The sequence below is a fragment of the Thamnophis sirtalis genome, unplaced genomic scaffold (genome assembly GCF_051295495.1).
Source record: "Thamnophis sirtalis isolate CommonGarterSnake01/CBP01778 unplaced genomic scaffold, rThaSir2_p1.2 scaffold_6, whole genome shotgun sequence".
Lineage (NCBI taxonomy): Eukaryota > Metazoa > Chordata > Lepidosauria > Squamata > Natricidae > Thamnophis > Thamnophis sirtalis.
The window spans coordinates 33976209-34003488 of NW_028261386.1; the positions used below are offsets into that span (position 1 = coordinate 33976209).

The following is a 27280-nucleotide window of genomic DNA, read 5'->3' on the forward strand; positions in this document are numbered from 1 at the left end:
TCTTGAAAGATAAATTAAATTATATGGGTGTTACATTTTATCAGCATGGGATGTGAATCCTCAACATATTTGCAATATAGCCCAGAACACACTTAAATATCCATACTGAATCCTAAACGGATTATTTTCAGCAGTGCTATATTGCTCCAAAAATATGTCTCACATGTAAATATTTCTAAAGAATTTTTTTTTTATTACTGTGGAATTAGGTCACAGGTACAATCATTGCAGTAACCTTGGGTTTATTGGTCATGAACTCATTTGATGGTCCTGGCAAGCAACAAAAATCTAAATTCCAGGTCTCTGTACATAAAATAATAGTGGAAAAGTGACAATAAGCAATGCTGGAATAATATGAAGTGAGCAAGTTCCTATTGTAATAAGTTGGGATAGATTCCCTGACAGTGGAAGAAGATACTATATAGGTAGTGTTTAAGATATGACAGATCACTTAACATGCACATTTGTTTAACAATTTGGTAGGAAGAGAAGGAAGTGAGGCTTGTTAATTGATCTGTTTCATTTAGTGACTGTTGCAACATGCGACTGTAATGGCCAGTCTCCATTATGGACATATCTCAAGGACTATCTGTATGCTAATTTCTCACTTCAACTTTCCTGACTTCAACTTTCATCTTTCAGCTTCTTCAAATATGGTGAAACATTTTTTTTCCATGTAAAGTTATAAATTCACTTTGTTATAAAGTGAAAAACACACTGTAAAATTTATTTTAAGGATCAGCTGCTTCAACACCAGTACATGTGCACTTTTGTTGTATATTATTATTGATTGCAATTAGATTTTTAAAAGCCATTTATCATCTCCCTCAGACCCACTTACTTCTATGGTTATATCTTCTAAAACTTTCTCTCCAAGACTTCAAAAGATTTGCAAATGCTGAAGGCTTTCACTGAACCTCTCTTGGCTTGCAAATCATGTTCGTGCCATTTTTAAAGAAAATTGTTTGCTTTCCAAAAATCTACTTTCATTGTATGCATTCCAAAAATGAAATACAGTATAACAATTGTCAGTGCTTTTCAGAGTAGGAATTGAAAATCATATGATACCACACTATATAGGGATAATTAAATGAAACAAGTCTGGACTTTTACCCAAGTTCATTCTTTCTCAGCCAAATAAATAATGTGTGTTTGTGTGTGTGTGTGTGTGTGTGTGTGTGCATGCGCGCGCGCACCCTAATCTAATAGCATAAATTGTTTGGATTTCGTGACCCAATACTGCTTGTTTTGTTGTTTGTTTTTAACCCTTTTATGCTAACCAGAGCTATTGTTATAATGGGTGGCCACATAGATTATATAAATAAATGAATGAATCAAATTAATTTGCAGTTCCACAGAGATCAATGTTCATTAAAATTAATCAAAAGAGCATACAAGCAGTTAGGCTATGACACCAGATTTTATTTATTATGTTGTTACATTTTATTGTTTTGATACAATAACAGTTATACAGTATTAATTAAAGATACAAAATTGAACATTCTGTTGTCCAGATGACTTACACTGTCAAAAATGAAGAACAAATAAGTATTATATCATAAGTATCATAAGTATAATTATTATATAAAGATTAATTATAATTTATAATTAATAAGACAAGACAAGATTGTTTGACTTTTTCATCCTCATCAGAATTGAATATAATATCAAAGAAAAAAAACCTGCTGCAGATTACATTCAAGTATTTCTTATACAAAAAAAGTTTTCAATCTTGAGCTAATTACTCCACAATATATAATGTTATATAATGTTAATATATATGTTAATAATAAGAGGAAGAAAATAGATAGAGCACATATTTCAGGTGCTTTCTGGGACTGAAAAGTTGAGGGGGCCCAAGAAAGCAGCAACTGACCAGGACTAAGATGACCCTCATTCCTTCCCTCCACCATCCCGTGCCACCTTCCTTTTCTCTCCCCACCCCTAATCTTCTCTCTCCTGGGAAGTAGGGGACTAACTTTAAAAAAATAAAGTGCTGCCACTGAGCAGACAAAGGAGTAGCTGGGAAGAATGTTGCTATGTAATTAAAATGATGAGAAAATTATCCTTCCCCCCATTCCTATCCCCCCCTCTTTTTCTTGCCACCAACTTTTTTTGGCTTTGGCTCTATTGCCTAAAGAGACAATTATCTTTTGTTTGTGAAGTTCCACTCCTTTTTTTCCACCCAGCTGGAGAAAGATGGGAGAGGGCCATTGCCACCCTTCTCAGCCACAGCGCAGTGGCTGCATCTCCCTCAGAAGCAGTGCATCTCCCGTCACAGGCTGGATGTGTGACCCTACCTTGGAAGGTGACCGGACGACCCTGTTCGGGGGCATGACCAGCTAGAGGTCACTGTAGGTTCGGCAACCCAGCCCAAATTTTCACCAACAGTTTGTGCAAGCTGGTACAAATCGGCTGAATACACCTCTGGACCTTAAACAATCATAATTCATGAAAAACGCCGCCCAAATATGAATGTTCAAAGTTTCCCTTCAAAAAAGTTAGAGATAACAGTTAGGATCATCTAAAGATTTGTTTCAGCAGGGCTTAACAGAACTATGTATAGTCAGTACATAGTAATACTTTGTATATCTTTTTAGTATGTTGACTTTTTAAAAATGCTCACCACATGTGATAAAACACTCCTTTTGTTTTATTACATTTTCCATTTTTGCTCTATGATTTGTCCATCCTAGATATTATTGACAGTTGTATACCATCTGTAGAACATTTTTACCAATTTTTCTTTATATTACATCCTGATTGCATAGATTTAATCCACAATTCTTCTCATTGTTGTCTTTTAACTGTTCCTTTATTTTTTATCTCTTTTGTCATATAGTTTCTGTTTGTTATATCTAAGTAGACATTTATATATGTGCCCAACAGGTGTTATTGATTTTTATAGGTATTTCAAATTTTGTTTTTTCCAATAGTATTATTCCAAGTAGTATAGTATTATTTCTAGATACCCACTCAGCTAGATTCCATTTCTTTTCTCACAGTCTTAGAATTATTGATCTTCTCTTAGTGTAAATTGCCTTCCCAGGATCATAAATGAGTTATTACCAATCTCAAATGGCTCAGAAATGGAGACTGACAGAAATGAAGTGGGATGTAGATATATAGGCATAAATGTAACATGATTGCAGATCTTAATAGATTCTGATGCCATTGTTAACTTCATAGAGTCACTAATCACAAGCAAATAAGACTTGCCCACTCAGCTTGTAGAAACCCATGTGAAGATAGAACAATGATGGCAACTTGACTTAAGTTTCCCCTTTCCATTTTCCTATTGTTCTGTGAATGGATTGACTTCAAACTCAAAAATTGAGATATCCATTAATACCATAGAAGCATTATATTTGAATTTTAAGCCTGCAAAACCATCTTCTCTGTTTGCCATAACTCAGCAGGATATTCTCCGTATTTTACTTGTCATAAATGCTGACTCCTTTCTTCCTGCATGGATATATTGTATTCCTGAGCCTCTGATTTCAGCAAAATATATATGTCCATATCTGTGATTGAATTGCCTCCTAAAGGAGTTTATTAGTGGTAATTTGCAAAAGGCCCTCATCTATTCATCATCCTTAGGATGTGCCCTAATCCTTTTTTTGTAAAGAAAAAAAAACTGTTCTTTCAGAATCAAGATAATAGACTTTTGAATTCTGTAACAATTAGAGTGAGGAAAAATAATTCATCTCAGAACTCTCAGAATAGCTACAGATGGCACACATTTTCATCACCAAGTTGGGTCTTAGATCTGCGGTAGCTCAGTAGCTAAGACACTGAGCTTGTCAATCAGAAAGGTTGGCATTTTGGCTATTTGAATCTCTAGTGCTGCGTAACCCATAACGGAGTGAGCTCCCATTACTTGTTCCAGCTTTTGCCAACCTAGCAGTTCAAAAGCATGTAAAAGTACAAGTAGAAAAATAGGGACCACATGTGTGGGAAGGTAACAGCATTCCATGCACCTTCGGCATTTAGTCATGCCAGCCACATGACCATGGAGATGTCTTTGGACAGCACTGGCTCTTCGGCTTTGCAATGGAGATGAGCACCGACCTCTAGAGTAAGGAACAACTAGCACATATGTGTGAGGGGAACCTTTACCTTACAATCTGAACCTTGTGAAAGAGGGACATAGATATTTAACTGTCTGTTACAGATCATTTAAACACAGGGTGATAAGTTCTCAAGCTCTTGACAGCCAACTTTAACACCAAATAAGATTCTTTCAGAGTTACTTTTAACAAGATTATTAAAACAGGATGGACTAAAATTACAATAATTTTAGCAACTATATGACCCTTACTTTACAACCTGATTTATCTCTTACTAATTTAAGACAGATTTCCCCCCTCCCCAGTCTTTTTAAAAGCCACCTCTATATGAAGTGGCAGGCTCTTAAATAGCTTGAAAGGAATATTCAAATATGAATCTCAGATTTTAAATATGATATTGCATGAAGTAGGCATCAATTAGAAAATCTATAATATTCATGCAATTTATTAATTATATTTTCATAATCTATTGAATGGGTTTTTAATAACTTACTTGAATACTTTCTTAATTTACTTTGAAGATCATGAAGCCCGCTCTGAACAAACCTAAATGGTACTTGAATGACTGGCAAGATAGAGAATATGCTAAGTGGGGGAAAGTGGTACTTTCTTTTTATATGGGCCATATTCCAGTAGATTGACTCCAGATGTGTCTTCTGAAGGGGAATCTATTCTGTTTTAAGACTCTCCAAACATATATACTTTACTTCCTGATCTTTTGCAATTTCTATTACAATGTCTGCTATTTTTTTCTAGGTTTATCAAGATGCTGATATATTTTACTCTTTAAGTAAGATTCCAAGCTTTTATCTTACTCAAACAGACTTTCATTTCTTGGCTGTTCTCCATTGCCTGATTCTCCCTTGTTATTCAAACTGGCACTTCTGATTTTACTCGGAAGAAGGCCTTTTATAGTACATGTCAGAATTTGAAGGCAGACTGATCCCTTGTGAATTATTTTCCAGGCATCTTTTACTAAAAGATTGGAAGTATGATTTAAAAAATAAAATAAAATAAAGACCTATTGGCTATAAAGGAGGCCTTAAAACAATAGCTTTATTTCCTGGAACAAAACAACAACAACATTCTGTTGATGTACTTTCAGACTTCCCATAGGTTTATTTAATACCAGTTCAGATGGGCACAATTCTTTCCTCATTTAAATTTTAAGTATTCCCTATATCCCTAGCTTTCAGAATAAACAGGCTGATGCCTTGTCTCACCATCCAAAACATTGTATGCCCTACAGTATCCTTCACCATTCCATCCTGTACTCTCCCTCATTTCTTTTACCTTTTGTGAGATAGAACGTGTGTTGGCTTTCCTGCATTCATTTCACATGTTGTCAGAACAGATTCCAAAGCAAATAGCTCATGAACTGGAATAATGTATATGACATTGTGTGGCTGAAGTGCTAAAAGCACTCTTCTTTAATTGCTCACTCAGAGCACACTTCTTTGCTAAAGAGGTGCTAAAAGTGTTTGCAAGACTTTCTGTTTCACTGTCCATGTCACCAGTTTTGTTTTGCCAAAGAAGTCAATGTTTACTTGCAAATTTAATGTTACCTCTCTGAGATGTCATGCCCCATGCACATTTTAAGTCAGTTGTAAGTATATAGTACTTATGCATAATGTAGAGTTAGTTAATTGTATAACTTATTTTCCATAGGTGTCCCCAGTAATGTAACCAAATAGCTAGCCCTATTTAATTTGGCATAAGAATTTGCCTCTGCTATATTGTTATAATTAGACTGTTTCTACAAAATGTGTGAGAGGTCCATAAGACAGCTATTAAACAGGTTTGATTAGAAGATGGATGTTAGAACCTTTCTGTAAGTTATTTTTAGGGAAAGATAGGTAGGGACTCACTAACTTCACATTAGACAATCTATACCTACTGTTCCTACAAGTCTGTTTCTTGGGAGGTATCAAAATATTGGAGCCTAAATCTTTGGCTGAAAATATTGAAAATAATTCCACATAGCCTAACTTGAGGAATAATTTTTAATAAGTCATTTTCTGTCACAATTTCATTTTTCTTTTGTGCCAAATAATTTCCCTTGTGCTTCATGTACCAATTTTTGAATGTCATTTAAGGGGAGTGAATTGCAATATTTTTTTTAAATGGCTATTATCTATTTATGGTCAGGTTTCAGGCAGTAGATTTAAACTGGATCAAACTATTCACTAAGGCTGAATTACTATTTCTATTAGTCTTCTCATCGTTCCTATCACCCATTTCCTTCCATTTATGACTGCAGGACTGTAACTTTGTTGCTTGTATCCTTACTATTTATATTGATATTGATTCCTGATTGCTTATTTGTATCCTATGATATCATTAAGTGTTGTATCTTATGATTCTTGATGCATGTATCTTGTCTGTTTATGTACACTGAAAGCATATACACTTGTATGCCCAATCACACTTGGCCAATACAGAATTCAATTCAATTCAATTCAATTCAATTCAATTCAATTCAATTCTATTCTATTCTATTCTACTCTACTCTACTCCACTCCACTCCACAACACTCCACTCCACTCCACTCCACTCCACTCCACTCCACTCCACTCCATTCCATTCCATTCCATTCCATTCCATTCCATTCTAAATAGGTTTGGGGTATTTTCTTGTTTTAAAATATTTTTTGTTTTATTTTATAACATATAAAAATTTTATTTTTAGTTAAACAGTATGTTGTCTGGGTACAGATATGTTTAGGAAATAATATGTTTGGGGTATTTTCAATGAACTGAATAGACAAAGCGACAACTTTTGTTTCAAATTTTTTTAGATGAGCTCTTATAAATCAGAACATTGCATTAGTGAAACCTTTTCTGAAAATCAAGATATTTCTTTGTGATAACCCAGATTGATACTCCATTTACAGGATAGGAAAACCATAGCAACTCTAGACATACATCAGATTGAAATCGTAGTCCCAAATTATATGCATGAAATGCAATTTTATGACATATTAATTTTGTTCAGTTGACAATTATTTCCATCACCCCAGTTAATTTAATGTATGTCCTGTCTTGGATGATGTAGATTCGAAGACATTTAGACAAGATTTCAGAAGTGTTTTGCCATTACCTACTTCCTAGAGTTGAGGCAAAGTGACTGTCTCAAGTTTACCCAGCTGATTTTGTCCCTAATTTGAGACTAGAACTCATGTTTTCCTGGTTTCTAGCCTGGTGCCTTAACTATTACACCAAATTGGCTCTCTGAATCTAGATTTACTGTTGTTTTAATGTTAATAATTGTTTACTAGTTCTGAGTAAATATTATTGCAATGATTTGTAATTATTGGACGCTTGATGCAGGAGAATATGTTTTACATTATACCATGGTAAAGGCATATTATTATTATGCATGACCATGAAAGTGATATTTTTTTTAAAATTATTTTTAAAAGATCAAATAAAATCTATAGTTGCATTTTTCTAAAATTGATTCTATTTTTCTCTACTATGAAGTTAATGTAATTGGCTTTAACTTATAGTTACTATGCATGTGTCCAAAATATGCTTTAAAAAAGTACAATTAAATATATAATACATTTTCCAATTACATAAATTTTGTTCTACACAACTTTTCCATATATATTTAAAACTATTGAATCAAACGTTATGGTTTAAAACAGAGAGAGGGGGGAGGGGGAGAGAGAGAGAGAGAGAGCATTTCGTCTCATGGTAAAGTCTATAACATAAATTAATATTTTGAACATTATTAATTCTGGGCTACAGAAAAACTTCCAAGAGAGCTGACGTTCAATTTATTATTGAATTTATATGAACCAGTAGTGGAAATTTTGAGTAGTTGGGAGAACTGGTAAATACCACCTACGACTGGTCCTGTCTCCATCTATTCTCTGCCTTCTGAGTCCCAGCTAATCAGGAGGAAATGGGGATTTTGCAATAACCTTCCCCTGAAGTGGGGAGGGAATAGAGATTTTACAGTATCCTTCCCCTCCAACGTTCACCAAGCCACGCCATGCCACTCCCACAAAGCCACGCCCATAGAAGCAATAGTAAAAAAAATGAATCCCACCACTGATTGGAATATAAAGGATTTGTATGTAAAGAGGCTTAATGTTATGAAGACAGGATGAAAATAAGAGGCGTCATACATGAACATAATGGTAAGTTTCTTAAGATTGAGGAAAACATTTGGCGTGAAAGGAGCAGATCAGGGGTGGGTTCCTACCGGCACTGATACCGGTTCACTTCGCGTGGACTTTGTGCATGCTTCATGCGTGCACAGTTCGCTGTAAATTTTTCTGCACATGCACGAAGAACATGAAAAACTACTAAAAAATATGCTGGCAATGACAGCGGCAACCAGGGAAGTGGTTCTGGAGTGTGGCCAGCCTGGATCACTGCTGGTTCTGCGACCAAGGACAAATTACCACTATCTGTTCGCCTGAACCGGTGCAAATCAGTAGAAACCCATCTCTCGGGCAGATGGACCTTAAGTTTTTGTTTTCATTATTTTGTTTTGAATTTTGTTCAAACCACAAATTTTATTATTCAAATAAAAGTACAAAATATTATCATGGTATATTCCTTAGAGTATAACTAAGAGTTTTTATACAGTTTGCTGGGGACTCCAAAATGAAAGGGAAGGTTGACAAGACTTTATTGAAGGATTAGTGGGCTCTGTTAAACATGATAAATCATATGGAAATGAAATTACAGTCTTATTATATCTTATTAAAATTCATCTATTTTGCCTTTTGGTGTAAGCACCATAGAACCTCTAAGCAGAGAAGTATTTTTCAGAGTAGTGTTTAAAGTTGAGGTAATTGTTACATGCAGTAATTTGCTTCTTATTACTGCATGCAGTGATCTCATGACTATATGCAATTGTTTGGAGTAGATATATATATATATATATATATATATATATATATATATATATATATATATATATATATATATATATATATATATATATATATATATATATATATATATATATATATATATATATATATATATATATATATATATATATATATATATATAGATGTTAATACTATTTTTATGTTGTTGAATCAGTTTTTACCTCCTGATGATTGCCTGAATTGATCCTTGCAGTTTTGTTCATAAGGTTTTTCAGAAGTGATTTTTCATTTCCCTTTTCCTAGGGTTGAGAGAGAGTGACCATCTGGCTTTGTACCTAAAGTGGTCTAGTCTGGTCCTTTACTATTACACAAAACTGGATCTGGCATATCTAGAGAGTGTGGTAAATTAATATTACTAAATATTATTGTGGTAATTTCATATTTCCTACCTATGTCAGGTATTGCTTTTACTGTACAGACAGAAACATGACTAGCCATCAGCTTCAAGACATTTCTTGTAAAATTTCTATTGGAGTAAAGTAAAATAAATAAAAATAAATAAAATGTATGGAGAGAAATTCCTGGGCAGTGATAGAAGGAGTCCTAAACTGAAAGTGTGTAAATTGGTTCTTACAATAGTAAAAAAGAAAAAGATAATAAAAGAAAAAGAAAATTATTTACAAGATTGAAGCACATCACATCACATCACATGAGCCATGAGGATGCAGTGGTTAAAATCTAGTATTGCAGGCTAACTCACTGCTCACTGCCAGGAGTTTGATTCTGACCTGTTCAAGCTTGACTTCGCTTTCCATCTTTCTGAGGTTGGTAAATTAAGGACCCCTGCTTTGACATTCTGAAGAAATCTGTTTATTAAAATACTCTATTCATGAATGCCCATTTATATGCTTATTATTATATATATTTTTCTTCATCAAAAATATAATAAATAGCAATAGCACTTAAACTTATGCATGGCTTCATAGTGCTTTACAGCCCCCTCTTAGTGGTTTACAGAGTCAACATATTGCCCCTAACAATCCCCAAACCCTGTGCCATGGTCTACTTGGAATTGGCCATGTGAGAGGCTGGCTTGAGCATGCATGCATGTCTGTGCACAGCTCAACTTGTGCAAGCAGTGGGCTGGTGGGAAATCACATGCACGCATGCTGGCCTGCTGCTCACACAAGTTGAATTGTGTGCATGTGTGCCAGACCGCCACTCACATAAGGACTACATGCACTTGCATACTGGCTTGCCACTTACATGGCCCAGTTCCCGTCTCCCCTCCCCAGCCGGGTCACTGAGCAACAAAGTTTGGGAACCTCTGGTCTTAAGAACATATTACAAAAAAATTAGAATCATAGAATCACAGGAAGGATTGTCTTAGGGAGGACAACTTCTGGTCCATATGGATAAAGCCATAAAAATGGCATGTTGGTTTTCACTTAGCATGACAGGCAAACCTACCCACTTAGCCTTAAACGTAGCCCTAAAGGCATGAAAAGGTCTGATCTGACAATGAAACTGAAACAAATAAATTGAAAATGTTCTTAGCTTTTGAATGCATCTGTTGTTTCTCTTGGTTCTCTGTGTTAAAATAAAAGTAACGTATCTGATTCATGAGAATGTTGGTTCAACATTTACAGCTCCTACAGAGGCATTAAAGGGTATAATTAAAATGCAGTGACATCTGGATATGAAAAAAACAGATGCGACACATTGCAGTGGTGCAGACTAAAAACATAAGCTTAACGTGCTGATACATTTACTGTAAACATACATTCATTCAAATGTTAGAACCTTTTTCCTTCTTAAGAGATGTATAATAGGAATGACAAGTAAACAAAAGAGGTCTCTGTTGCTAAGTTCTACTAAGGAAGGGAAAGGCAAAGTTACATAAGCCTGTCTAACCTGCTCCTTGAGACATTCAGCATGACTTACTTTATTATCATTACAGAGTACCATCTGGTATATGTTCTCCATAAGGGTCATTTGAATATTTCTTTTTCATTCACCTGCTAAAGTCAATTTTCAGTAGTACATGCTAAAGGATACCTCACAATATATCAGGTATAACTTTAGTAGCAGCAAAATTAAATAAAAAATAATTTATTAGATTTCCATGCTAAGGAATTTGAACCAGGTCATTTTTAAAAATTATTCCAAGTGTAGTATTCCAAGTCCACCTGTTTGCACCCTATGGCTCTCATGGAAATATGTTTTCTTAGTTGATTTCTAAAAGCAGAACAGGTTCTTGTGAATAAAATAACTGCCTGGAAAATCTACTCTCATGTCCAATATGACATGATACGGGGAGAAGGAAAATTACTCCATTACAGGTAGTCTGTGATTTACAATGATTCATTTAGTGACCTTTTGGAGTTACAACAAAAGTGACTTATGATTGGTGTTTAGACATACAACAGCATCCCCACAGTCATGCGATCAAAATTCAGGCAACTGGCATTATTTATGACAGTTGCCCTTTCTTGGGGTCATGTGATTACCATTTTTAACCTTTCCAGATGGCTTATGAGAACCAAAGTCAATGGGGAAAGCCAGATTTGCTTAATGACCACATGACTCACTTAACATCTGCAGTGATTTACTTACCAATTGCAGCATAAATATTGTAAAATAGGGCACTTATATGGTCATAAATTGAGGATACATGTACATGGAAGCCATAATCAGATTGTTTAATGTTCTAAGCAAGCCTATTTTTTTAACATATTGAACAATTAAACAACCAGTAAAACCAAACTTAATTATGCTTATATATTTAAAACACATTTGTGATGGCTGAACAAAATAAAAACAATCCTGTGGCTTAATTATTGTTAACCTTAATAGAACAATTTGATAAATATTAAATTTTATAAAAATTAAAGGATCTAATACAGCAAATTTATAACAGATCATTCTGTCTGGCCCAGGAAACAAGTGCCATGCTTGATTTTCCTCCTATGTCTGCTTCTATATAAAGCATCTCAACAGCTCTTTTTTTGGTGTCATCTTGCTGAAGTACTCCTTGGATGCTCTGGGTTTCATCTAGAAAAGTGGCTTTGATAGTCACCATACTCTCCCACAATCTCTTTGGCTGATGTATAGCCTCTGGGTATGCATCTGTTGTGGAAACATCATATATTGTGATGAGCTCCCAGATCTTCACACAAACAACCTGCATGTTATCCTTTGACCAGCTCATTATACCAGCTGGGTATCTGATGATTGACAGGACACACATACTAATGCTATCTCTATTACCTCTTCCTCATGGTTCCCATGACTGTAGGATACTAAGGTTCCTGTAATTGGCCTATATGTCTGCTATGTGGCCCACTGGTAATTCCATCACATCTGTCTTTCCTACCATCTGACCACTCTTCTTTGGTTTGAATGACATCCCAGGGTCCTCAAGTATAGATACATATTAAGTGAACCAGTGAGTTGATGACTTGTTCACTCTTAGCATACAGCTTGCTTGCTTGATATCATCCATGTAGAAAAGGTGACTAATGATAATTCCCTCTTGAACTTATATCCATATCCAGTACATTTTTAAAAAAATAAACATCCTCTCAAATACTACAATTAACATCACAAATATTTCTCCTAATACATTCTACCTGTTGCTTAAAAACAAAGAAATTTCCATGTACATCTTTCTCCCACCAAAGAAGTATCTGAATATCTGCATGAAAAATAACCTTCCCAAATACCACAATTTTAAATGAATTCCTTGTTTCAAATATAACTGCCCATTTTTTTCTGCTTAATAGCAGTCTTCCAAAATTTATAGTATGTACCAATAATCATAAAATGTTATTTTAAAGGCAATAGTAAATTCTCAAATCTATTTGAAAATTGGAACATTGAAACCATTTTGTTGATTTTTTCTTAATTTAATAATTGAGAAAACATGAATTGCCAAAACATACAACAGGAAAATTACATATTGATTGTAAGAGAAATGTTCCTAATACTTTCTTTAATATTTCATGTGACCATTCTGTGAATGTTTTATAATACTTTACCAAGTGATAAGGGATAAGATGGCAATATATCTTTATTTAGCAAGAGAATAAACTAAATAAATTCAAAAATTACAATTTTCTCAGTCTCAATCTAATGCCATTTTCACAAACAATGCTGCTTTTCTTCAGTAAAAATACTGATTATAAAACTGTTATAAGGATTTTCTGTCAATTAGCTTATTATGTGATTGTAACACTTTTGAAATTAGTCATACTTTGGTCTACATTATACTGTAAGTCTCCCTTGGAAATCAGAACTCTTTGAACTTTTAAAAAAAGATTTTGCATTATCTTCTTTTTTTGCCCTTTTTTAGTTTCAGTATTTTCTGCACTGGCGTCATACTTTCTTAATCACTTTAAAAATAGACTTTGCTCCATCTTCTAAAATAAAATGATAACGTGGCCAAGGATGCTTTTGAGCATCCATCTAATGTTGATACAGGGTCTCCTTATCATTAAATGTACATACTCAACCATGAAAGTCTTTTCCGTGAAAGCAAGCAGTATGAGGGGGGGGGGGAAGCATTAGGAAGAAAAGTCAATCTCTCAGCAAAAAGGCAATGCATAAGGCTGTGCACTTAGCAAAATTGGTCAGAAATGTATGTGTATATTATATGCTGGGCTTATTTACAACAGTGCTAAATATTTTATGTCCTGTATACCAAGACCATAATTGGAAAAAACCTAAAAACTGAAAACATGGAATTATGTGGGCCAATTACGCAGCTGAAAACACAGGGTAACAGGATGCTGTTGGTACCATACCTTTGATTATGGTTAGAGGGCCAGAAGTTATATACTGAAATTTTTTTTTACATTTTCCAATTAGTTTTTGAAGCAGATATTTTGGTTCAACTATAATCAGTTTGATTTGAGTAGTTTACAGGAGAGATAAATGGTAGCAACTTCAAGGTGTTGGTAGGGTGAGAACTGAAGTAGGAACCATTAGTTATACTTCGTTGCCAGCTATGTAAACAGAGATCAACTGCTAAACTTCAAGGATACCCAGCAACATGCCTATATCTGCTAATTTCTGGAAAAAGTGGTAGAGAGAAACTGGTTTCTTTTTGTTAGCAGCTTGTCTCCATACTGAAAATACACCATCTTTCCTACTATGACATAGCTGTTGACATAGATGTTGGATAGCTATTTGTCTGAAACAGTATAGGGTTTCCTGCCTAGGCAGGGAGTTGGACTAGAAGACCTCCAAGGTCCCTTCCAACTCTGCTATTGTATTGTACTGTATTGTATTGTATTGTATTGTAACACATCTCTGCTCTATACTCCTGCTCATATGAGAGGGGAAAGGTAGAGAAAGAATAAGCATCAGAGCATTAAACTGTCATCTCAGAAGAGACAGACTTGAATATTTTATTTATTGGAAGGTCTACCTGGATACAAAATATCCATTGGGTGGCAGATTATATAAATGCCCTATTTTGAAATGTCCATTTGCAGTATTACAAGAGAGTTGTCTGACAGGCTAGGCAATGAAGTTTTTGCATTGTCAGCAGTTCTGAGATTGGAAAGAAGGAGTTGAGGACTCTGAGGTTAGGAAGGGGAGACAATTTCCTTGTTGATGACTGTAATAGAAAGATGGCAGCATCTGAACTGGGGAAGCAGAGTGGCAAACTAGTAGGGAATACAGGGTAAAATAGAAGAAAAAAGATATTGCTCCTTTCTATTGTCTTGAATCAGGAAAGAGGAAGAAAAGAATGAGCTGAGATTCAAATGGGATATGGAGATGATGAATTATAGTAATGGCAGTTACGTTATCATATGGCAACTGCTTGATTTCAAGGCCATTAAGTGCTGCGTAAAGGCTTACTTGATTAATGGGAATGAAGAAAGAGAAAGAAACAAGTTAAAAACACTGCAGGAATAAGAGTCATTTGCATCATATGGTCCTGTTAGATTCTTTCTCATGTCTGGAGACTGTGAGGAACTGGATGGGGATTCAATCCTAATAATTGAGTAGCTGTGATTTTCATATCCCCTTGGTGCTGGTGAGTTTTTGTCTTTAGTTTTGGATGGAGAAGGGACTCCCAAGGCAGAATTTGTGCAATTTGGGAATCCACCTGAATTCTTTGTTCTTGCTTAGACTAGCCGGTGGCAGCTATGGTCAGGTAATTTCGTTTTGACCATTAATATTTTCAGTATTTGGACTGGGGACCCTTCTCACAGTCAGTCCTGCATCAGTTAACTTTTACTTGGATCTACAATTGGATCTACATGGGATCCCCTTAAACACCATTTGAAAGCTGCAAGTGATTCAAAATGTGATAATATGGATAGTTATGGGCATACCTCAATATGTTACACCATTACTTCATAAACTCATCAGTTTCCAATAGGCGTGTGAGTATAGTTCAAAAATTATTATCTAGAAAACGTTTTATGGCATAGGGCTAGAATAATTGTAGAATGACCAGCTCCTATTAATTCTCACCAAAACTAAAAAAAATCAAATGGCTCTGATGTAATGTACTGAAGACAAGATTGTTCCTATTTGATAAACCAGCAGCTTATCTCTATATAACATATTGATCAATGAATTCAATTTTTCATCTCTTTTGTTTACTTTTGATACATATTTTTTATGATCATTAAAAAAAATTCTTAGGGATATTTTATGAGTTGGGCATCCCTGCAAGGTGAATGAAGGGATGAATGAATGAAGAAAAGAAGGAATATTTCACTGACACTGAAAAATTGTATATGGTTTCATTCTTGTCTGTAATAAAGATTGTGGTTGACTCTGGAATTGAGCTAAGCCAAAAAGAGCTAAGTCCTTACATGGAGAGCCTGACAGCTTGATTATCCATTCCCATTCCTATTCTCAAAATGGTACTTCTAATATAGTGATTTTTAAAATCTACATTAACTTTAACTTTATCAAATCACAGAAAACCATGCCATTCCAACCTCAGATCACTGCCTTCCAGTTTTAAAATGCTTTTATTTCTCAGCAACACCCACCTTTTCAGCCAACTCAAATAGACTACAAAATACAAATTCAAATCAGCAAGTCCCAAAGGAGTTCTCCTATTTCTGTTTGTCACATGTGGGCTTATGTATTTTCCCACAATATAAGAACAATATGAATAGGAGTTCCACAAATACATAATTCTTTTTCATAGATAACCTTGAGTTAAATTGCTAAAGATTCTGAAATGTGAACAATGTCAGCATTTAATACTGCTTAGTAGGTAGAAAAGTGACTTCATAGCTATGTTATTTAACTATCTGAGCAATACTGAGAATGAATCAAAGTGTATTTCTAGAGCATCTTTAATTATTACAGCTTCAGCGTGGTTACAGTCAATTGTAAGGCTAAATATAATTTCAGCACTCAATATCTGCCCTATAAAAGAATACTCTAATAAAGCAAATATCATAGGGATTCATCAAATATTCTCTCTAACCTATTACCCCCTCTGCAGTTTACAAGCTTGTATTGTTTCCTGCAAATCCCAGAGGGAGTTGGAGAAGAAAATTCAATTTTAGTTATATGAATTTATTGAAAAAAGCAAGCAATGAATGTTAATAAAGAGGAAGGATTGCGAATGGAAAACATATCGAGTAGAGAAGGAAAATGGAGAATTCGAGAAAGAGAGTATCAGGAAATGATAGGAAAATCTGAGGAAATTGAAAATGAATTCTAAGTTACTTAGAAATTAGGATGAAACAAAGAAGAATATGTATAAAATAATAGAATGGAAAATGGAAAACCCGAAATCAGAAAAAAAGAAATACCGATAATAGAAAGCTGTAAAAGTGTAATTGTGATTTTAATGTTTGGAGAATGTCAAATAAAAATATATTTTTTAAAAAACAAAGTTACTTAGAAATTAGACAAGCCATTTCTCAATCTCCAATATTTATGAATCAATTTGACATAAGATTTGTGTGAACAATGACATGCAAACTTGCTTATTGTTAATAAGAAACTATTTAGCTAAAAACTAAGTCATTGAGAAACAAGGGGAAAATAGCACAAGGAAATTTCCTACATACATATGAAGGGGTAAAACCCTTCTAAATTAAGTAATGTAACCTAGTTCTAATGATGACATATTATTCTTAATAGTTATAGAACAGGGGTATCAAACTGGATTTTTTTGAGGGCTGAATAAGCATTTTAGTTCTCTGTGGGCTAGATGAGGGGGTGACAGAGGGACAAGGAGCGGGGGGAATTGATGCCTCCTACAGCAGCCTCCTGGCCAAAACAGGGCATGGGGGGCACATCCACCCCCCCCTCTGCCCCATTTTGGTGTGATTGGCTTACTGCAGCAATGAGGTATGGGAGGGGACGTCCCTCCCACACTTCATTTTCGCCCTCCATGGCCTCCTGCCAGCCAAAAGTAGGCCAAAATGGGCCAAAAATGGGTCAAAGTGTTTGACCTTCCTGGCCTCTAGTAACACTCTGCTGGCCAAAAACAGACCAAAAGGGGAGGCACATGCAGCCCATTTTAGCTGGCAGAGGCACTGCAGGACAGTCCTTTGATATGAGCCAGATTAAATCCCATGAGCCGGATTTAAGCACTCTTGTTATAAAATAACAAAGTGACTTTTGGATTTAATTCCTCACACATAGTTTTAATGTAGTTGCATTTGAAGCTACAGTGGTACCTTGGTACTCATTGTTAATTGATCCCAGGAGGCACAACAACTATTATCAATCAATCACAATAGAGCTGGAAGGAATATTGGAGGTCGTCTAGTACAACCCCCTGCTCAAGCAGGATATCCTATACCAGGGATGGCGAACCTATGGCACGTGTGCCCCAGGTGGCACACAGAACCATTTGTCAGGGCATGTGAGGCACTGCCCTGTTAACTGAATTCACCATTTTTTGAAGCCATTTTTCACCCTCCCCAGGCTCCAGAGGCCTTATAGGAGCCTGGGGAGGGCAAAAAAAAACCTCCCCCATGCCCCCGGAGGCCCTCCGGAGGCTTCATGAGCTTCCCTGAAGCCTCTGGAGCACTCAAAATGACGCTCCGAGCAAACCGGAAGTCACTTCCGATTTGGTCGGAGTGTCATTTTAAGTGCTCCGGAGGCTTCAGGGGAGCCTCCTGAAGGTCGCTGAAGCAAGCCTCTGGAGCCTGGGGAGGCGAAAAGAGCATGAAAAAATGGGGGTCGCACCTGTAAGTGCACACATGTACACTGGGGGGTTGCGCATTGAATTATGGGTGCGGCATGCCCACGCACAACTCTGCGCTCCCCCCACTTATGGTACATGAGCCAAAAAAGGTTCGCCATCGCTGCCCTATACAATTTCAGGCAGATGGCTGTCTAGTCTTTTCTTAAAAACCTCCAGTGCTGAAGTATCTACAACTTCTGAAAGCAAGCTGTTCCAGTGGTTAATTGTTCTCACTGGTTAGGAAATTTCTCCTTAATTCCATGTTGTTTTTCTCTTTGATTTGTTTCCATTCGTTGTTTCTTGTCTTGCCTTCTAGTACTTTGGAAAATATGATGATTCCCTCATCTTTGTGGTAGCCTCTCAAATACTGGAATACTGCTATCATGTCACTGCTAGTTCTTCTTTTCTCTAGATTAGCCATACCCAATTCCTGCAACTGTTCTTCATATGTTTTTGTCTCCAGGTCTTTAATCACCTTAGTTGCTCTTCTTTCCAAAGTCTCAATGTGTTTTTTTTGTAATGTAATGTAGTAAAAGCATTGAGTACCAAACAAACCACATGACCTACCAAATGACCCTTTATTTTGGCCAGGAAGGATTCCCTGTCTGTCCCTTTTCCTGTGTCAGCAACCTTCCTAGCATGTCAATTCTCCACAGTTGTCCTCCTCTTCCTATTGTAGTGCATTGGGTTCCAAACAAATGATGAGTACTGGGACAGCATTTTCATGTCAAAATGCATTCAGTACCAAATTTGATGAATTTTGAAGAAGTCAAGTTCCAAGGTACCACTATATATCTATATTGGAGTATCATTTTATGTCTTTTCTATCTTTACTCTTGTTCTCTTTCTGCTTTCCCTCCTACTCCTATATCTCTCAACAAAGTCCCTGGATACTTGTTTGCAGGTGTGTGGATTTATTTAGCTTATTGGTGCCAGTATGGGAGATTTAGAAGTCTGCATGTCTGGACTGCTACTACCTCATTTGATAACTTCTATATTATTAGTGCACATAAAATTAATATTGCTATATGGTTTTTTTTTGTTTCAATAGTTTTTAAGTGATGTAAGAAATCAAGGTATTTCACCGGGTCTTAATAACTAAGAGATGGAGGCAAAGTTTACATTAATAATTGAGTGACTTTCCTGAGGAATTAACTGCTGACTGAAAAATAAATCTCTCACTACCATGAGACATGATTATTGACATTTTCCTGTTATTGCTTCTGTGTAGCTTTGACAGCTGGATGAAAGGTAAAATATCAAAATAAGAAAAATTGTGCCACCCTGCAGAAGAAGAAAAACTCTTTCAAAGAGATTTAAATTAAAATGTTGTTTAAAATATATGTCATAATATTTTATTACAATTTTTGAATAAAAATTTAAATTTAAAATATAAATTTCAGAATAAAATTGTATTAATAATAAAATCATGTATAGGTGTTTTATTATATCTGCTATAGAAGGCAAAAGATAAAAACATTATGCCTAAGTCTGAAGAATTTAGTATGCTCAGATAGTTCACTGGTTGGCTTTATAATAGCCAGCAGAGTTAAGCTGTTCTTTAGATAGGCCAATAGTGGTTAATTTATTTTCTACTGTCAAAGCCCATGAAAAGCATAGTCATCCATTAGAATTCGTGGTGTTGGGCCTAATAGAAAAAAAGAAGCTTCAACTAATAAGTCAAAATTTCCCTCCAAGTCTTATGTTTGATTTTGGACACCTCTACCTCAAGTTTAAGGGCTTCATTAATATTGCTTTTTGGTGTAGCAAGTATTGATCAGAAATTTATATGACCTTGTAGGATTGTTCTGTAATGAAATGGCTAATCTGTTCTGCATATATTGTAAGATCTGGTGAAATGTTTTGCCCTCAAATGTTTAAGGGCTGAAGGAACAAATCCTCCTTCTCCTATATCTCCAAATAGCCATCAAGGATCTAACTGCTGTTTCATTTATATGTTCAAGGCGGGCTTTCCAAGTGGTATGGAATATTGTCACAACATATTTGAAGAATATTTCTTCTGAAATAGTTTGTTCTAAAACCATTATGTTGGACTTTTGTTGGTTAATATTTAGCTTATGAAGACCACAAAAATGTGTAACAGCACTCAATGTTCTTCTGATCACTGCATAATACTACTGTTGTTTATGTGTTTGTTTGTTTATTAGCAAATTTATATAGATGCCAGTTTATACATAGGAGACTCAGGGTGGCTTAAAACATTTTAAAAAATCTGTTGTTGTTGTTGTTGTTGTTGATACAAATGCAATGAATCCTGTCGTAAACACCTTGACTATTATTTCCTAAAATGATTTGTACCCAGACAGCACACTGTTCAATTGAAATTGGAATTTTTGTATGTTGTAAAATAAAATGAAAACTTATTATAAAAAAAACATTTTAAAAATCCACCACAAAATAAAACCCATTAAAAAAAATCCCGCCTGATCCCAGCCCACCCCAACTAAAATGTTCTTCCCATACAAAGATGTTCACCCAATACATTGCAAACTTGCTGTTCTTTTTAAAACTATTTTATATTTACAATTAAATTGCTAAGAAATTATTTTATTTTGTTTGTTTAATTTTTCAAAAATGATGGTCCAGTTGCCATACAGTTTGACCACTGCCAGACTTCAGATCTAGATCTTTCCTTTTAGTGAAAGAAACAAGCTATTTTAATTTATGTCTAATCAACATTTACCAGAAAAGAAAAAAATTAAGAGATGTAGAACTAGAGGTACAAAAATGTTTTATCAGAGGAGGAGGAGGAAATTGGAGGAATTCTGGGCATGAATAAGCTGGGACTGTCTTAGGACTGACAAAGCTGATATTATTGCTAAAAATATATCATATATTAATTCATTGCATACAGCTACTTTCATTAGCATCATAATAGTGCAAAATTAACACCGTAACAAATAAGTGTGCTATTTGTGGGGTAGCATGTAATGCTTTGTCCAAATCTTTTATTTTTATTTTGAAAGAAAAATAAAGTTTTCTTTTACAAGGAAACTTTTTTTTAAAAGAAAGAATCCTCTATTGGCCAGTACAATAAATACAAAATGTACCTATGTGGAAAGTTGATTTTAGAAAATCATTCATCTAATATATTGTATAGTTTGACCTTTAAAAAAATAAATGTGAATGTTCCAGTTTGAGTCAAATACATCTCAAGGGATACGAAAAATGTGAATAAGTTCAACAATATTTTATTTGAGAATCAGATTATTTCAAATACAAAAATGCCAATTCATTAGACTTCTGAAATTTACCTTTGGTCAGGTCTGTGGCTATGAAGAAGATACTCAAAATTTGTTGGAGGTTGGGATCCATTGTATAATTTATGTTCTTTCATTCTGACTAATAATTGAAGTTTTGTTTTAAAATATGAATATGAGAACATGCAATTTAGCACACACAGAGACATATATGTAACAATATATTTTGGATTTTGTTATGCAAACTTCAAAGGATCTTAAATATTAATAAATATTAATATATTATTATTTTATTAATAAAATATTAACATTGATATTTTACTAATACTATAACATAGACCTTTTTTCCTAAATGGTACATTTTTCTATTTTTTATTATTCAAGAGCAACACTGATTGACAATATGCATTGCAATATCTGAAGTAGTGTAAATGTCAATGGACAGCTGTGTTTAAGTTTACATAATGGATCAAAAAGCATAATTCATGTAGGTTCTCATTAATATGTAAACTAAAGTAATTTACCCTCCCTGATTTCTGTTTGGGGGAAAAAATCAATCTTTAAGCAGTAGGCATGTAAAGTACTACTTATTCATCCCTCACCTTTTTAGAAACGGAGTCTTCACTCATTGGGGGTGTTACTTGGAACCCTGACACCATACTTACAAGTCTAAAAATTAGATGTAACTTTAAGATTAGTCTCCTTTAAAATATTTGTTTATGGTAAATACAAACAGGCTGATTTTCTGATATTAAACACAGTCTCCTTCCTTTCCTTTCCTATCCAACCTGACCCCCAACCAAGAATACAACTTGACATTTTTCACTAATGCTTTTTAATGAGCCAAAATATAATGGAATTTGCACTGAAGTTACCCAGCCTGGTGTTGCCTGGCAGCAGAGTGGCATATGGTAAAACAGTTTTAATTTATTGGCAAGTGCTTTGTAATTCCCTATCTTTTCTTATTTTGGAAAGCCATTGCATTCTGACAGAGTGGACTGTGTCTTGATGTTCTTTGCTGAAAAATAACTGATTGCTGCCAACAAGTACACACTCCTATTTTCAACCAAAATACCGCCTGAATTTCTATGGAATGGAACTTCATCTTTAAAATAAGCATTTACCTTGACTACCGGTTTTGTATATTCACATAGTGTAGTCAAGGTAAATGCTTATTTTATAAGCAATATAGAGAAGAAAAATACTGTTATAATTCTTTTCCATATGTACTCTAAAATTCCTAGATTTAAACCATTGTTTTAACTGGATTGCTTTTCATCCTTGACTTATGACCATAATTGATACCAAAATCTTCAGTCACTGAGTTAAGTAGTCATTAAGTGAGATGCCACATAACTGCTTTGCTTAATGACCACAATCATGACACTCCCAATTGCAGTCGTTAAACCATCTCCCAGGTTATTATGTAGCTATCTTCTGGAGGAACTCAGCCTTGCATAAGGCTGAAGCCCTCTCACAGGGGCCCCTTTCACTCTCAAAGAGGCTGGCTGAAAAATTTATCCTGAAATCTAAGCAGAATTTTGACACAAGGCAAATCAAGGTAATTGCATTCAGCTCCCAGAGATAACAGAACTCCCTCTGTCTTCTGGAGGCTGGCGGCGAATGCCCCATACTGAAAACACTCCATGCCAAAATCCTATTTGGGTTTCAGAATGGACCTTTTTCCCAAGAAACCAGTAGGAGTTCTCTCAGCAAGTTGCAGCGACCTTCCACCCTGGCTTCTGCATTTATTTTTTGGGGAAGCCCACAAGGAAGATTGCAAATGTCAAGCACAGGATCTCAGAGTGCTTGACAACCAGTGGTAAGTGCAGACAGATTGCCAAGCTCCCAGACAGTAATAATGAGACTGTGGGGGAACTGCAGTAACTTTGAGCATAGCTCCTAAATTTCTTTCTTCAGTGCTATCATGATTTCCAAATGGTCACTGAACCAGTGATAATTAACTAAGGACTTAATGAAGCTCTGTTTAGAGATGATGGAGGAGGGATTTTATACTATATGACTATTTCTCATTAGGATCTGCATTTTAGGCAACTGTGCATAATTACATGGACCTATTTATATGTCAAAAAGACCAAATTCTTTCTCTTGTTTATAATCCAATGATTTTTAGTTCATTATCAGTAAATTTGTAATAAAAATATTATTTATAAAATAGGTTCTAAACAAATAACTGGTCCATTATAAAATTCAGTGTGGAACTTAGAATTTTCCATACTAACTAGATATGTCACAGAAATGCTTGGAATAGGAACATCTACTTATTCCTTTTTATAATTACATCTTTCAAATGGTAGGACACAGAGAACTGAAATAATAATAGCTATACAGGGCTCCTTTGAAATTAGAGATGTTCTTTTAAAAAGTGTTTTGTGATGGAAGTTAATTAGTTTTTGGTAATCTAAAATATTATTGTACTAAAAACAGCCATTTCTATTTCTGATCAGATTTTAAACTTGATCACTAGCATTTATATCAGAATAATTTGTCATTTATGATTTACTAAGAGACATTGTTAATAATCATCAATGCATATTTAGATTGAATAAAACAACTAAAATACAAAATGATAAAAATGGCATGAAAAGCATCAGAAATAATGTTTGTGGTGTTGTATGAGTTGAAGTAAAGCTGTTTCTACTTTAAATGATAATGGCAAATGTCACATAAAAATATATGTTTAGTTTGCAGTTCACACTTCAAACTCAGATTCTGTTGTTAAATCTAATATTGTATGTTATAGGACATTAGAGTTAGTATGTTTGTGCATTTTTTTTTCATTGCAAATTGTTTACTTCAATTTTATCTGCTTGAAAATTGTATGAAGTTAGCTCAGATACATCTTAAGCCCTGAACAAGGACATATGGAAGTATAAGTTATAACTGATGATCTCTCAACCTAGACAAGATTGAATGGATTACTGGTTATATAGTTATAGTATAGCTTTCGTGGGAAACACAGATATGTAGGCTCTAAGGTTGCAAATCTACACCCAATTTCTAATGAAGATTTGAGGAAAGAAACTGGAAATACATTAGTTTCTTTAATAAGAGAATTCCAGTTCATCAACTGATCAACTTTCAAGGTAGCTTTAATTCTAAATTTATGAAGAAAGTTGCAGATTGGGATATATATTTAATGTTTTACAATAACACAATTAACTTCAGTGAATTAACCAATAGATTCTGGGTGCTACAAAAGGGCAACATAATCTTCAATTTATTTTGTGGAATTTCTTGCCTCTTGTAAACAAGTGTGATTTGTCTTTGTTTTCAGATTTCTAATTCTCAGTCATTTTAGCATAGTGATGTTTTAAATCTGACAACATCAGATTTAAAATAGCAGAGGGTGTAAATGAGGGTACAGACTTATGACTGTTGTTTGACTATAGCTCTGTTTTGTGTTTTATATTGGGTAATTAGACTGTATGAGAAGAAATGCTCCCTGACACAGTGTTCAATTAATCTAAAGCTCATTTTCTGACAGTATCCAAAAACTACCTCTGGTGGAAGGTGATATTGCGTGAAGTTGAATGTTGTAAAAAGTCAAAACTAAATAGATATTTTGGTATAAATATGAAGTTTTTGTATTCTTGTTAATTAATAGAATCTTTTGTGCCCCAAGTTGAATAATTCACACTTCTGTACAAGATTTGACAGTAAGATTTAGTTCTCAGATTGGTTGTCTTTAATTTGCGCTCTCAAGATGGGACATTGCATTTACTGTTTCCTGCATGACAAGCCTAATAGATGGAGGGTGGACAACTAAGTCACCAATAGTAGTATTTTTTTGCCAATTAGTATATAATATCACTGTTTAGGGCACAGTCCAATTAAGGTTAATTACCACAATGTAACTTTTGCAATGAAAAAACTATTTATTTGAGAAAGAAGAATCTGGTAAGTTGCATGCAAAATATAGACTTATTTATTGACCTTCAGTTTCTAATTCTACCTCTTTGATTAACTACCAGGCTTTATAATGGCTAATTGCTCTGAGAAATCAGAAAGCTTACAACCAAGCCCTCAGCAAATACATCTGAGCTCCTTTTTCTGAGCTTCAAGGCAGATTTACTGAATATTATTTTTATAATTAATATTGAAAATCAGCAATCCATATTTGTCTTAGAATTAAATTGGTGTAATACATACATGCAATTTATTTAATATTATTTATTATCTACCCTAGGGATCCCCAATCCCTGTGCCTCAGCCCACTACAGGGCCTTGAGATTTGTAACCAGACAGTGGAGGTGATGGACGAACATGCTGCATGCACATCCCCACCTATATGGGTGCCCAGAACTCATGCAAATGGAGCTGTGGGTTCATGCACTTGTCCAGAACTTGAATTGAACCATCCCCTCCCCTGGTCCACAAAGACAAGAAGGTTGGGGAACTCTGATCTACCCCTTTAATGCTCTAGGCAAAATACAAAGCTACTTAGAAAACATTTTAAGCAACAAATATTTAAACAACGCTCAAAAAACAATAAAACTATGTGAGCAAAATAACAATAAATAATATAGAGAGAAAATTTCAGTAAAGAATGGGTATGTAATGAAAAAAATCATAGAAATCCTTGGAGAAAAGGAGAGCTTGGCTTGGTACTAAAATATTAACAACAATATTGAACTATCATTGGAAGAGTTTGATTTTGTGCTTTCTTCCATTGGCTACTGTGTTTTTCTCTGATTATTGTCTGACAGTAGTTATGCCCATGGTTATATGCAGTGTCTTTGAGATACAACACTCACCCTTAGAAGACATGTTGCATCTTTGTCAGCATTTCTTTTCTGCATTTGGCTCTTCTTGTTCAATGGAGATTAGTTAACCAGAGCAGATATGTCATGTGGGCTGTACTTCTTTTTTATCCAACTCAAAAAGCTGTAATTGGGTTGCTAATACAAGATATAATCTAAGGAAAATGTCAGTCCTGCACCTGATATCTGACAGTTGCCACAATAGAACTTGTATACACTGTGTTTACTTGGAAGACAGAGAAATTGCAGGATTTTACAACTATTAGTTAGACAGCTGTAGTTTCTAAGCTTCCATTATGATGAAAAATAGGCCTTTTGTAAAACATTCTTTTCATTTCTGAATAAATTAAGCATTAAGCAACTCTCCATTGTTTAAAAGAAATGTGAAAGCTATGATTCAAACATATCACCTCCCAAAATATATGATTAAAAACGTACCATAATTATTTTTGGAAGAGTATATGCAGATTTGACATTATTTGGAGGGCATTAGAATATCATTAGGCTTAATGATATTCCAGTCATGAACAGTATTTTTCAAAATAATTCTTCAATAATTATTGAAGAATATAATTTCTGATTAATAAGAGTTGATTTCCCTCAGCTGTAGGATTCTGTGGATTTAGGTTCTTATTATGAGGCATAGCTAGGCTGTTATAGGGATATGGATATAAACATAAGTTGTAGAAATTTTGCCATAATCAAGTAAAATGTGGAAATACTGTATTGTACACATTAGATAAGTGTACATGAATTGGTGAAGCTGTGCTGTTCTGTTAGAGTGGCTGTTAAAATAATCTAGTAAACAAGTAAACACATCTCCTTTATATATGTAAAAAAAAACCACCTAAAACTATAAGAATAATGTTACTCACTGAGCCTGTTCAAACTTGAGTTGGTGTTTATGTTTTTGGCATTGTCTTTCAGGTATCCATAGTTTAGCAACTTTTCAACGTATGCTCTTTCTTTCTTTGCTATCTAAAGTCCACATAACTGAGGTATAGAGTGTATAATGATGATGGTTAACATATCTGATATTCAGAGTGTTATCTTTGATCATAGTGAAGTAAATGAAATATTTCTGTTTTAGTATGTTGGATAAAGCGTATCAGTGCAACTTCTTTGGAATTTTTTTTATTGATTACCAGAACTGGGCTGCAAAAATACAG

The 27280-nt window shown here is 34.7% G+C and overlaps 1 protein-coding gene across 18 annotated transcripts in view; it reads left to right on the plus strand.

The window, feature by feature from the left end:
* Positions 1-27280, plus strand: part of NRXN1 (neurexin 1) — an 828007-nt gene that overhangs the window by 161076 nt on the left and 639651 nt on the right. The gene's annotated exons all lie outside the window — the stretch shown is intronic.